Raw genomic sequence first — 14426 nt, forward strand, 5'->3', positions numbered from 1 at the left:
TTGGCAAGTGTCAATCGACACGACCCAGGATATTGGTATGTCAGTCCATCAAATGTCTGATATGACCCTGGGCCTCTGATCCAGCATGTTGCATAGCTATTTGGTCTGCATCCTCTTTCTCCATCCTCCACCCTGCATGATTCAAGTGGGCCACAACCATGCGAGCGGCAAGTCATGGAGTCATAACTGCAGCTACAACGTCTCCCACAGTCTTCGTCTAGTATTACAGTTTGTCCAGAGCGGTAGTAACGGCCCTCAAACCTGCAGCCACACTCAGCATGAGGGACGCAGACCCCACCACTGAGGATGTAGCCTGAATCACAGATGCAGCTTTCCTGGGGAGGTAGAGGGCAGTTATGGGTAGAGTTGGGATTAACACAGGTAGGTGGACATCCTGTGCCTTCAGACTCAAAGTGGCTGTTGGCTGGACATGGGATTTCTAGGAATAAGAGAACAACATCGATATTTGCATCAGTGGAATTTTAATACAATAATATTTTGAAATAATGCAAAAAAACAAAAAAAACAACTGATTATCATACCACAAAAGCCAGGTCTCCTCCAACTTGGTAGCTGAATACCATTTTGTTGACATTGACTTGCGTACACAGTTAAGGCTTGACAGAGAATAGGTTGGTACCCTCCTCCTACACACAGATCATACACACAACTGTCCACAAAGGACTGTGGAGGAAGTTGCTGATGGCAAGCCGTGAAAGGTCCAGAACTACTGCTGAGGATACCACAGTGGTCAGTGTTGCTGTACAGTGCTTTCTGAGCTACAGTGCAAACAGCACAGTCCAGACCTCCGCACTGTGGCCCACAGCCAGGCTCATCATCCCCAGATGCTTGCCAGCTGTTAGCAAAAACCACATCAGAGCTCACAACCTCACCGTCACGAGTTTGAAAGTCATCTCTACTAATGCCATTGAAGTTTCCACAAAGACCGCATGTACCATTCTGGTAAGTGTAGGGCAAGCTGATCTGAACATAATGATTTGTGTCATAAGACACCACTAAACCAAAGTCAGTGCTGACAAAGACAGAAAAACCTGACTCATAAACCTGCACGGTGCCATTGCTAAGGAAGAATGGAGTGGATGCAAAGTTCCCGTTAACCTGTAAAAAACCCAGCAAATATATCAAGTGAGAAAACTATATCTGGTCATAAAGTGTAGAATTTATCCAGAATCAAAATGACCAACCTTTGCCTGACCACGGCGTCCTTTGACAAGCTCAATTGTGTCATTGTAGACATGCACTTTCACCAGTCGTGTCCAAGAGACTCGAGTACTGCCTCTGTGCTCATTTTTGCCTTCTACTCTGTAGTAGGGCCGTCCACTATTACATTGCTCAGAGAGAACATACGTGCAAGTGCCTTGAAAGTGAAACACTGTGTTATCAAAGGTGTAGTAATGGGGATCACCGCTTATGGTGCAGGTTCCTCTTGGCACTGTCTGACAGGAGAACTGGAAGGAAGCTGGCTTGCAGATCTGTGAAAAGGAGCACGGCTCATTGCGGCACTGCAGGCCTGTTGAGGTACATGTGCACTTCTGTGCACAGGTCCTGTCACTCCAGAATGAAGCACCCAGCTGCACTAATTCACCTTAAAAAGAATAAAAGGAAATGTCCCTTATGCCTTGTGTTAAATGTCCAGACATTTACATTCATAAAGCTTTAGGAAAAAACTTTCAAACCTTACATTTTTTTCATGTACTGTCAAATAACAGCAGGAATTGCCTCAAGGCACTTTATATTGTAAACTAAAGACCCTCAGATAACAGAGAGAACACCGCAACAATCCAACAATGCCTAACAGCAGTCTGAGATGTGCTCTGTTGGGAGGATACGGCACTATGATTTCATTAAGATAAGAAGAGGACTGATTGTTCAAGACCTATATGAGGAAAATAATTTTACATTTGAATCTGGATTTAACAGGGAGCAAAAGAAGGGAAGCTAGTATAGGAGAAATATGTTCTTTCTTTTTAGTCCCTATCTGTACTGCAGCATTTTGGATCAACTCAATGCTTTTCAGTGAGTTTTTGGGAAAATCTGATAATACAGACCGTTCTCACTCCCGAGGCGTAACATCCCAACGTTTTGTCACGTCCCACGGCGTTCCTGAGGAACGCGAAAGGTGACCTTCCGCGTTCTTATGGTACGCGCCGGGTTATGGATGAAATCAAGTGGAATGACGGTCCTGTGGTAATAGACTTTCCAGCCCTGTATTCCAGCCCTAAACCTAACCTTATCCCTAACACTAACCATAATGTTATTCCTAACTTTAAACCAGTACTTTAATGGCATGAAATAGTGTTTTCCCAAGCGATGTTGAGAAAAAGAGCAAACATGTATAGATTGAGACCAAACGGTTCTCATATTCCCTCATCCGATCTCGTCATTTAGGAACGTGTTGGGTGTTCGAAAACGTAATATGTTGACAATTTGTCACCTAGCATAAAATGTTACGCTTTGGGAGTGAGAACGTGTTGGATAATAACGAATCACAGTAGGTCAGACTTTAAGTAATAAATGCATGAACTAATTTTTTAGCGTCAGTCTGAAATAGGATTTTTCTAATTTTAGAGATACTGCATAAATGCAAGAAAGCCATTCTAATTATTTGTTTAATATGAGCACTGAAGGACATAACCTGGTCAAAAACAACTCCAAAATTTCTCTTAGTGTTACTGGAGGCCACGGTAATCCCAATCCGAGTGTGCATCTGGTTAGACATCATGTTTGTAAGAGTTTTATAGCTGAGTACAATAATCTTATCTTTATCTGAATTTGAAGCAGAAAATTGAAGATCATCCATGTCTTTATGTCTTTAAGACATTCCTACAGTTTAGTCTTATGGTTTCATTGACAGAGCTGGAGATCATCTGCATAGCAGGGAAAATGTACACGATACCGTTGCAGGTGGACATAGCATCGTAACAGCCCAGCTGGCCGTCTCTGATGGAGCACTGCTGTTCAGGAGTGCAAGACGAGGCAGAACATCGCAGGTCATTTGGAGCGTGACATTCACATCTCTGGGAGCAACCGTCTGTCCAGAAGGACTCGCCAGCCTGTGAACCACACCACACCAAATCATAGCCAAATTGATACAACAAATATAGATCTTAAAATACCATTTTGAAGGATTTCGTTTTCATTAATTGTAGGTGATTTAGTGCAGTAATTGCTAGATCATTGCAAACTGCAACTATTAATGTACTAAATATTGTGACAGAGCAACTAGTCGTATCTGTTGATCTTTCTCTCACAGAAAGGACAGATGCTAAATGCCACAATTTCAAGAAATATGCGGAACAGAGCTGCATGAAAAAAAGTATTTAATTGTTCTGATGTAGCTGTATAATCTTCAACTGATTGTTTAATGCATTCATTTATTTAGGGACAGAATTTTTCCCCCCCAAAATTCTGCAGTTTAAAGAGTTAGAGCATCATTCTGCTTGTATAGCTACATATTAATTATTTTCTTTTTAGTGGTGTAATATAAAACAGTCATAATAGCTATGCTGAATATATGATAGCAAATGAAGACGTTTTTTGTGATCCTAAGATTTCAGTTATATGAAACTATAAACTGTAGTTTTGCATTTTGCAACCCCTATTATTTGCTATTTCATAGAAACTACCACGTTTCCAGGTATTCATCGTGCTTCCTGAAATTTTTCATTTGGTTTGGATTTTATTTGGTTATTAACATGGAACTAACATTTTTTCCATTTTGCAGCCCTGATTCCTGGTTATTAGACCTAAACTACCACATCTTTCCAGGTAACGTCAATTTGCATTTTGTAGGCTTGTTTCTTGGTTATTGAACAGAAACCAACATTGATTCCAGGTAAGATATCAGATTTAAACATAATATTTACGGTGATACTGTTGTCAAACAAAAAAGAATGTTGGTGGCTGAGGCAGGATTAATTCCAGCATTATGGCAATATGGTAATGGTATCCTAATACATTAAAACTTAAAATCATATTAGTATCTTGTTACCCTATTATTATGAGGTTAGTATATATAAAAATGTGTTTTATTGCTAGTGATTGTGACTATACTATTACTAATTGTTTTTTTAAGCTCATGTACATACATTTGTATCCATATTATCACTTATAATTTATGGTCTGTTATTACATAGATTTAAATGTAATAGTACTCACTAGATCACTTGGTTATTATTCTGGAAATGAAGTGGCAATTATTTGCTATAGCTCTATTTTTTATCTTCCTGTTTCCACCTTGTTATCTCAATATTACCACGTTATTACTGAGCTATAATAGACTCTGTTGTTTGTTTAAAATATATTTCTGAATTTTAAGCTTTGTCACATTCCAAAACACTTCACGAAGCTTTCTAAATGTAAGAGGGGCAAGTCTGCTGATTCTGCTGATTTGAAGGGAATTACTTCAAAGAGTATTTACTATTGACTTTAATATGTCTTACATCATAGTAGAATCCATCATATTGGCAGCCACAGCTTTCCACTGGGACACACCTGGTCCCACTCTTGATGAAGCCTTCATCACAGAAACATCCCTCAGAGCAGAACTGCTCACAGGTTTCATCAATGCTACTGGCACAGGTGTGGCCACAGTCAGTACCGCACAGCTCATAATGGCTGTTGGTGGGACAGTCCAGTGCTTAATAAGTGAGAAACGTGACAAATGGCACTAGTCAGACATACCACTTTTAATGTAATACAGTGTGGATACAGTGAGTATTGTAAAATTATTGGACATTTTATTTCTGAAGTGGTTAGCAAATTTCTTGTACATTTAGACATAAATAAAATATAATGACATGTTGACTCACTGCAGGTGGTGTTCTCTCTCCAGGGATAGATACGAACATTAGCAGACTGACAGGCACTGACATATGATTCAGTGGCACTGCACAAGAGATCGTGGCCTTGATTTCCTGACAAACATACATCAAACACGCAGTCGCTGAAATATGGTGCCGGGTCCACCTCCTCGTGGCAGAAACTGAAGGGCCCATCAGATGCCTGTATCACCTCACACTGATCTCTAGCAGGCTGTTCATTGGTACACTGTGGACAGGAGGAGCCACAGCCGTCATTGCACGTGTAGTTGCCTGGCACCTTCCAGGCTCTCCCAAACTCATCTGGAGATGTGACTATCGTTCCAGATGGTGTGTGAAAGTCATCATTTGGATTTCCATTGAAATTTCCACAAAGTCCGCATATTTTTTCTCTGTTGATGACAACAGTTAGCAATAGTCCTTGTGTTAGTTTCAGAAGGATAAATTATTAGTAAATAAATTATTTATATAGCTGGGATTATCCTGTTTTTTAAAGCATGTCAAACAATAATTACTGCAGCTTTGATGGGTGGGAATTGTACCTGTAATTTGGTGGTACGGAGATAAACACTGCACTATATCCATTATAGGTAACACTCAAGCCAAAATTAGTGCTGACAAGTATACGAGATCCTGTTGCATAGATAGACACATTACCTTCATTCAAGATAATAGGTAAATTTCTAGTTACTCCATTCACCTAGAAGAGATATGCAAAGAAAATCAGTGGGTAGTTTTTCTACTTTTTAATTGTTATTTTTTTTCATTTACAGCAGTAAAAACATCCCTAAAATATATGTAGCTGCCATTTACTTCATACACCTGAAATTGTTCATAACAATCATCGAATGAGAACTATCATTAACTACTTACTTGTACCAAACCTCTTCTGTCCCTTGACATATGCACGTCGTAGCCCCAGACATTCACAAAAACTTCAGCTACTATTGAAAGTGGACGCCCATTCAATGCCTCATTCTTAGCTTCCACGGAAAACTGATTGAGCTCATCAGTGGCATTACAGAGGGTCACCAGAACATAGCGACAGGTTCCTTGGAAGTCATAGGCCTTGCGATCAAAGGTGATGTAGTGAGGGTCTCCAGAGGCAGAGCAGGTGCCATGAGGGTTGGGATGGCAGCCAAACTCACCCTCCACCACACGGCAGGACTCCTGGGGCCCACAGGAGGTGGGAGTACAGTGGACGTTCCCTGTATTTCCATTACAGGTACACAAGCTCTGACATTCTTCACCATCCCAGAACTGCTCACCACCTTGGTGATAGCGTCCTTGATGATAGCATCCACAAGATGTTGGTGGAACGCACTGGTCACCATTGAGGATAAAACCACTGTTACACTGACAGCCCTCCTGGCACACAGTATCACAGGTGAAGGGGAAAGAGAGGCTGGGGCAAGCAGAAGGACAAGAGGTTCCACAGAGTTCATAATGGCTGTTTGACGGGCAGGTTAGTGCTGGAGAAAAACAAACAGGTTAACATAAAAAAGCATTTTTAAACATTTGGAGATCATGGCTAGAATTAATTCAAAAACAGTTGAATGCTTACCACAGCCAGTTGCATTTCTCCATTGTCCTAAGGCAACACCCTTCTGTTGACACATTAGTGCATAATCTCGTAGGACGCCACACAGAGTTGATGCTGGATTGTTAGAGCCCCTCATGATCTCCACACATACATCCACCTGCTGCCTTGGGTCAACCACAGACCAACAGGGTACAAATGGCCCATCTGGTGAGCTGAGAATGCCACAGTACTCACTAGAATTGTAATTAGCTGTAGAATTTTGGTTCATGCTTTCCACACAGTGAGCAGCCAGAGAGCCATCTCGCCAACTGTCTCCAAAGTCCTGAGAACTGTTGACCAGGACACCATTGGGTGTATTGAAGTCATCATGTGGATGACCATTGTAGTTACCACAGAGTCCACCCAGGGAACCATTGTAGACACCAGGAGCAGTGACACGGACAAAGTGAGGCCAGACTGTCTGCACAGTTACACCAAAGGAGGTGCGAATGATAACACTGTAAATGCTGCTGTGGAAGATCTGGATGCGGTTGGATGGAGTGCTGAATGGCAGCCTGATCAGCTGACCATTAACCTGTAGGGTCATCCAGTTTTTTGCAGTTAACAAGACTTAAACAGTATTGTGTCTGTGTACACATAAATAAAGAATTAAAGGAAGAACATAATTTTAAGTAAGTGCTCCATTCACTTACCTTCACTTTACTGTTCCTTGCCATCTCAATAGATACGTGTATCCCCTCTGCTTCAAAATGCAGAATTCGTGCAAAACCTTGCTGGCCTCTTGGCAATTTTTCTCCTGTCACCATGAAGTGTGGGTGACTGGACAGTCCCATAACTTTGGCAAGTGTCAATCGACACGCCCCAGGATATTGGTATGTCAGTCCATCAAATGTCTGATATGACCCTGGGCCTCTGATCCAGCATGTTGCATAGCTATTTGGTCTGCATCCTCTTTCTCCATCCTCCACCCTGCATGATTCAAGTGGGCCACAACCATGCGAGCGGCAAGTCATGGAGCCATAACTGCAGCTACAACGTCTCCCACAGTCTTCGTCTAGTATTACAGTTTGTCCAGAGCGGTAGTAACGGCCCTCAAACCTGCAGCCACACTCAGCATGAGGGACGCAGACCCCACCACTGAGGATGTAGCCTGAATCACAGATGCAGCTTTCCTGGAGAGGTAGAGGGCAGTTATGGGTAGAGTTGGGATTAACACAGGTAGGTGGACATCCTGTGCCTTCAGACTCAAAGTGGCTGTTGGCTGGACATGGGATTTCTAGGAATAAGAGAACAACATCGATATTTGCATCAGTGGAATTTTAATACAATAATATTTTGAAATAATGCAAAAAAACAAAAAAAACAACTGATTATCATACCACAAAAGCCAGGTCTCCTCCAACTTGGTAGCTGAATACCATTTTGTTGACATTGACTTGCGTACACAGTTAAGGCTTGACAGAGAATAGGTTGGTACCCTCCTCCTACACACAGATCATACACACAACTGTCCACAAAGGACTGTGGAGGAAGTTGCTGATGGCAAGCCGTGAAAGGTCCAGAACTACTGCTGAGGATACCACAGTGGTCAGTGTTGCTGTACAGTGCTTTCTGAGCTACAGTGCAAACAGCACAGTCCAGACCTCCGCACTGTGGCCCACAGCCAGGCTCATCATCCCCAGATGCTTGCCAGCTGTTAGCAAAAACCACATCAGAGCTCACAACCTCACCGTCACGAGTTTGAAAGTCATCTCTACTAATGCCATTGAAGTTTCCACAAAGACCGCATGTACCATTCTGGTAAGTGTAGGGCAAGCTGATCTGAACATAATGATTTGTGTCATAAGACACCACTAAACCAAAGTCAGTGCTGACAAAGACAGAAAAACCTGACTCATAAACCTGCACGGTGCCATTGCTAAGGAAGAATGGAGTGGATGCAAAGTTCCCGTTAACCTGTAAAAAACCCAGCAAATATATCAAGTGAGAAAACTATATCTGGTCATAAAGTGTAGAATTTATCCAGAATCAAAATGACCAACCTTTGCCTGACCATGGCGTCCTTTGACAAGCTCAATTGTGTCATTGTAGACATGCACTTTCACCAGTCGTGTCCAAGAGACTCGAGTACTGCCTCTGTGCTCATTTTTGCCTTCTACTCTGTAGTAGGGCCGTCCACTATTACATTGCTCAGAGAGAACATACGTGCAAGTGCCTTGAAAGTGAAACACTGTGTTATCAAAGGTGTAGTAATGGGGATCACCGCTTATGGTGCAGGTTCCTCTTGGCACTGTCTGACAGGAGAACTGGAAGGAAGCTGGCTTGCAGATCTGTGAAAAGGAGCACGGCTCATTGCGGCACTGCAGGCCTGTTGAGGTACATGTGCACTTCTGTGCACAGGTCCTGTCACTCCAGAATGAAGCACCCAGCTGCACTAATTCACCTTAAAAAGAATAAAAGGAAATGTCCCTTATGCCTTGTGTTAAATGTCCAGACATTTACATTCATAAAGCTTTAGGAAAAAACTTTCAAACCTTACATTTTTTTCATGTACTGTCAAATAACAGCAGGAATTGCCTCAAGGCACTTTATATTGTAAACTAAAGACCCTCAGATAACAGAGAGAACACCGCAACAATCCAACAATGCCTAACAGCAGTCTGAGATGTGCTCTGTTGGGAGGATACGGCACTATGATTTCATTAAGATAAGATGAGGCCTGATTGTTCAAGACCTATATGAGGAAAATAATTTTACATTTGAATCTGGATTTAACAGGGAGCAAAAGAGGGAAGCTAGTATAGGAGAAATATGTTCTTTCTTTTTAGTCCCTATCTGTACTGCAGCATTTTGGATCAACTCAATGCTTTTCAGTGAGTTTTTGGGAAAATCTGATAATACAGACCGTTCTCACTCCCGAGGCGTAACATCCCAACGTTTTGTCACGTCCCACGGCGTTCCTGAGGAACGCGAAAGGTGACCTTCCGCGTTCTTATGGTACGCGCCGGGTTATGGATGAAATCAAGTGGAATGACGGTCCTGTGGTAATAGACTTTCCAGCCCTGTATTCCAGCCCTAAACCTAACCTTATCCCTAACACTAACCATAATGTTATTCCTAACTTTAAACCAGTACTTTAATGGCATGAAATAGTGTTTTCCCAAGCGATGTTGAGAAAAAGAGCAAACATGTATAGATTGAGACCAAACGGTTCTCATATTCCCTCATCCGATCTCGTCATTTAGGAACGTGTTGGGTGTTCGAAAACGTAATATGTTGACAATTTGTCACCTAGCATAAAATGTTACGCTTTGGGAGTGAGAACGTGTTGGATAATAACGAATCACAGTAGGTCAGACTTTAAGTAATAAATGCATGAACTAATTTTTTAGCGTCAGTCTGAAATAGGATTTTTCTAATTTTAGAGATACTGCATAAATGCAAGAAAGCCATTCTAATTATTTGTTTAATATGAGCACTGAAGGACATAACCTGGTCAAAAACAACTCCAAAATTTCTCTTAGTGTTACTGGAGGCCACGGTAATCCCAATCCGAGTGTGCATCTGGTTAGACATCATGTTTGTAAGAGTTTTATAGCTGAGTACAATAATCTTATCTTTATCTGAATTTGAAGCAGAAAATTGAAGATCATCCATGTCTTTATGTCTTTAAGACATTCCTACAGTTTAGTCTTATGGTTTCATTGACAGAGCTGGAGATCATCTGCATAGCAGGGAAAATGTACACGATACCGTTGCAGGTGGACATAGCATCGTAACAGCCCAGCTGGCCGTCTCTGATGGAGCACTGCTGTTCAGGAGTGCAAGACGAGGCAGAACATCGCAGGTCATTTGGAGCGTGACATTCACATCTCTGGGAGCAACCGTCTGTCCAGAAGGACTCGCCAGCCTGTGAACCACACCACACCAAATCATAGCCAAATTGATACAACAAATATAGATCTTAAAATACCATTTTGAAGGATTTCGTTTTCATTAATTGTAGGTGATTTAGTGCAGTAATTGCTAGATCATTGCAAACTGCAACTATTAATGTACTAAATATTGTGACAGAGCAACTAGTCGTATCTGTTGATCTTTCTCTCACAGAAAGGACAGATGCTAAATGCCACAATTTCAAGAAATATGCGGAACAGAGCTGCATGAAAAAAAGTATTTAATTGTTCTGATGTAGCTGTATAATCTTCAACTGATTGTTTAATGCATTCATTTATTTAGGGACAGAATTTTTCCCCCCCAAAATTCTGCAGTTTAAAGAGTTAGAGCATCATTCTGCTTGTATAGCTACATATTAATTATTTTCTTTTTAGTGGTGTAATATAAAACAGTCATAATAGCTATGCTGAATATATGATAGCAAATGAAGACGTTTTTTGTGATCCTAAGATTTCAGTTATATGAAACTATAAACTGTAGTTTTGCATTTTGCAACCCCTATTATTTGCTATTTCATAGAAACTACCACGTTTCCAGGTATTCATCGTGCTTCCTGAAATTTTTCATTTGGTTTGGATTTTATTTGGTTATTAACATGGAACTAACATTTTTTCCATTTTGCAGCCCTGATTCCTGGTTATTAGACCTAAACTACCACATCTTTCCAGGTAACGTCAATTTGCATTTTGTAGGCTTGTTTCTTGGTTATTGAACAGAAACCAACATTGATTCCAGGTAAGATATCAGATTTAAACATAATATTTACGGTGATACTGTTGTCAAACAAAAAAGAATGTTGGTGGCTGAGGCAGGATTAATTCCAGCATTATGGCAATATGGTAATGGTATCCTAATACATTAAAACTTAAAATCATATTAGTATCTTGTTACCCTATTATTATGAGGTTAGTATATATAAAAATGTGTTTTATTGCTAGTGATTGTGACTATACTATTACTAATTGTTTTTTTAAGCTCATGTACATACATTTGTATCCATATTATCACTTATAATTTATGGTCTGTTATTACATAGATTTAAATGTAATAGTACTCACTAGATCACTTGGTTATTATTCTGGAAATGAAGTGGCAATTATTTGCTATAGCTCTATTTTTTATCTTCCTGTTTCCACCTTGTTACCTCAATATTACCACGTTATTACTGAGCTATAATAGACTCTGTTGTTTGTTTAAAATATATTTCTGAATTTTAAGCTTTGTCACATTCCAAAACACTTCACGAAGCTTTCTAAATGTAAGAGGGGCAAGTCTGCTGATTCTGCTGATTTGAAGGGAATTACTTCAAAGAGTATTTACTATTGACTTTAATATGTCTTACATCATAGTAGAATCCATCATATTGGCAGCCACAGCTTTCCACTGGGACACACCTGGTCCCACTCTTGATGAAGCCTTCATCACAGAAACATCCCTCAGAGCAGAACTGCTCACAGGTTTCATCAATGCTACTGGCACAGGTGTGGCCACAGTCAGTACCGCACAGCTCATAATGGCTGTTGGTGGGACAGTCCAGTGCTTAATAAGTGAGAAACGTGACAAATGGCACTAGTCAGACATACCACTTTTAATGTAATACAGTGTGGATACAGTGAGTATTGTAAAATTATTGGACATTTTATTTCTGAAGTGGTTAGCAAATTTCTTGTACATTTAGACATAAATAAAATATAATGACATGTTGACTCACTGCAGGTGGTGTTCTCTCTCCAGGGATAGATACGAACATTAGCAGACTGACAGGCACTGACATATGATTCAGTGGCACTGCACAAGAGATCGTGGCCTTGATTTCCTGACAAACATACATCAAACACGCAGTCGCTGAAATATGGTGCCGGGTCCACCTCCTCGTGGCAGAAACTGAAGGGCCCATCAGATGCCTGTATCACCTCACACTGATCTCTAGCAGGCTGTTCATTGGTACACTGTGGACAGGAGGAGCCACAGCCGTCATTGCACGTGTAGTTGCCTGGCACCTTCCAGGCTCTCCCAAACTCATCTGGAGATGTGACTATCGTTCCAGATGGTGTGTGAAAGTCATCATTTGGATTTCCATTGAAATTTCCACAAAGTCCGCATATTTTTTCTCTGTTGATGACAACAGTTAGCAATAGTCCTTGTGTTAGTTTCAGAAGGATAAATTATTAGTAAATAAATTATTTATATAGCTGGGATTATCCTGTTTTTTAAAGCATGTCAAACAATAATTACTGCAGCTTTGATGGGTGGGAATTGTACCTGTAATTTGGTGGTACGGAGATAAACACTGCACTATATCCATTATAGGTAACACTCAAGCCAAAATTAGTGCTGACAAGTATACGAGATCCTGTTGCATAGATAGACACATTACCTTCATTCAAGATAATAGGTAAATTTCTAGTTACTCCATTCACCTAGAAGAGATATGCAAAGAAAATCAGTGGGTAGTTTTTCTACTTTTTAATTGTTTTTTTTTTTCATTTACAGCAGTAAAAACATCCCTAAAATATATGTAGCTGCCATTTACTTCATACACCTGAAATTGTTCATAACAATCATCGAATGAGAACTATCATTAACTACTTACTTGTACCAAACCTCTTCTGTCCCTTGACATATGCACGTCGTAGCCCCAGACATTCACAAAAACTTCAGCTACTATTGAAAGTGGACGCCCATTCAATGCCTCATTCTTAGCTTCCACGGAAAACTGATTGAGCTCATCAGTGGCATTACAGAGGGTCACCAGAACATAGCGACAGGTTCCTTGGAAGTCATAGGCCTTGCGATCAAAGGTGATGTAGTGAGGGTCTCCAGAGGCAGAGCAGGTGCCATGAGGGTTGGGATGGCAGCCAAACTCACCCTCCACCACACGGCAGGACTCCTGGGGCCCACAGGAGGTGGGAGTACAGTGGACGTTCCCTGTATTTCCATTACAGGTACACAAGCTCTGACATTCTTCACCATCCCAGAACTGCTCACCACCTTGGTGATAGCGTCCTTGGTGATAACATCCACAAGATGTTGGTGGAACACACTGGTCACCATTGAGGATAAAACCACTGTTACACTGACAGCCCTCCTGGCACACAGTATCACAGGTGAAGGGGAAAGAGAGGCTGGGGCAAGCAGAAGGACAAGAGGTTCCACAGAGTTCATAATGGCTGTTTGACGGGCAGGTTAGTGCTGGAGAAAAACAAACAGGTTAACATAAAAAAGCATTTTTAAACATTTGGAGATCATGGCTAGAATTAATTCAAAAACAGTTGAATGCTTACCACAGCCAGTTGCATTTCTCCATTGTCCTAAGGCAACACCCTTCTGTTGACACATTAGTGCATAATCTCGTAGGACGCCACACAGAGTTGATGCTGGATTGTTAGAGCCCCTCATGATCTCCACACATACATCCACCTGCTGCCTTGGGTCAACCACAGACCAACAGGGTACAAATGGCCCATCTGGTGAGCTGAGAATGCCACAGTACTCACTAGAATTGTAATTAGCTGTAGAATTTTGGTTCATGCTTTCCACACAGTGAGCAGCCAGAGAGCCATCTCGCCAACTGTCTCCAAAGTCCTGAGAACTGTTGACCAGGACACCATTGGGTGTATTGAAGTCATCATGTGGATGACCATTGTAGTTACCACAGAGTCCACCCAGGGAACCATTGTAGACACCAGGAGCAGTGACACGGACAAAGTGAGGCCAGACTGTCTGCACAGTTACACCAAAGGAGGTGCGAATGATAACACTGTAAATGCTGCTGTGGAAGATCTGGATGCGGTTGGATGGAGTGCTGAATGGCAGCCTGATCAGCTGACCATTAACCTGTAGGGTCATCCAGTTTTTTGCAGTTAACAAGACTTAAACAGTATTGTGTCTGTGTACACATAAATAAAGAATTAAAGGAAGAACATAATTTTAAGTAAGTGCTCCATTCACTTACCTTCACTTTACTGTTCCTTGCCATCTCAATAGATACGTGTATCCCCTCTGCTTCAAAATGCAGAATTCGTGCAAAACCTTGCTGGCCTCTTGGCAATTTTTCTCCTGTCACCATGAAGTGTGGGTGACTG

At 41.3% G+C, this 14426-nt stretch overlaps 1 pseudogene; it reads right to left on the reverse strand.

The window, feature by feature from the left end:
- Positions 1 to 223: 223 nt before the first annotated feature.
- On the reverse strand, positions 224 to 14320 carry LOC134633510 (IgGFc-binding protein-like; annotated as a pseudogene).
- Positions 14321 to 14426: the final 106 nt, after the last annotated feature.

This window comes from Pelmatolapia mariae, linkage group LG8, assembly GCF_036321145.2.
Source record: "Pelmatolapia mariae isolate MD_Pm_ZW linkage group LG8, Pm_UMD_F_2, whole genome shotgun sequence".
NCBI classification, from domain to species: Eukaryota; Metazoa; Chordata; class Actinopteri; order Cichliformes; family Cichlidae; genus Pelmatolapia; species Pelmatolapia mariae.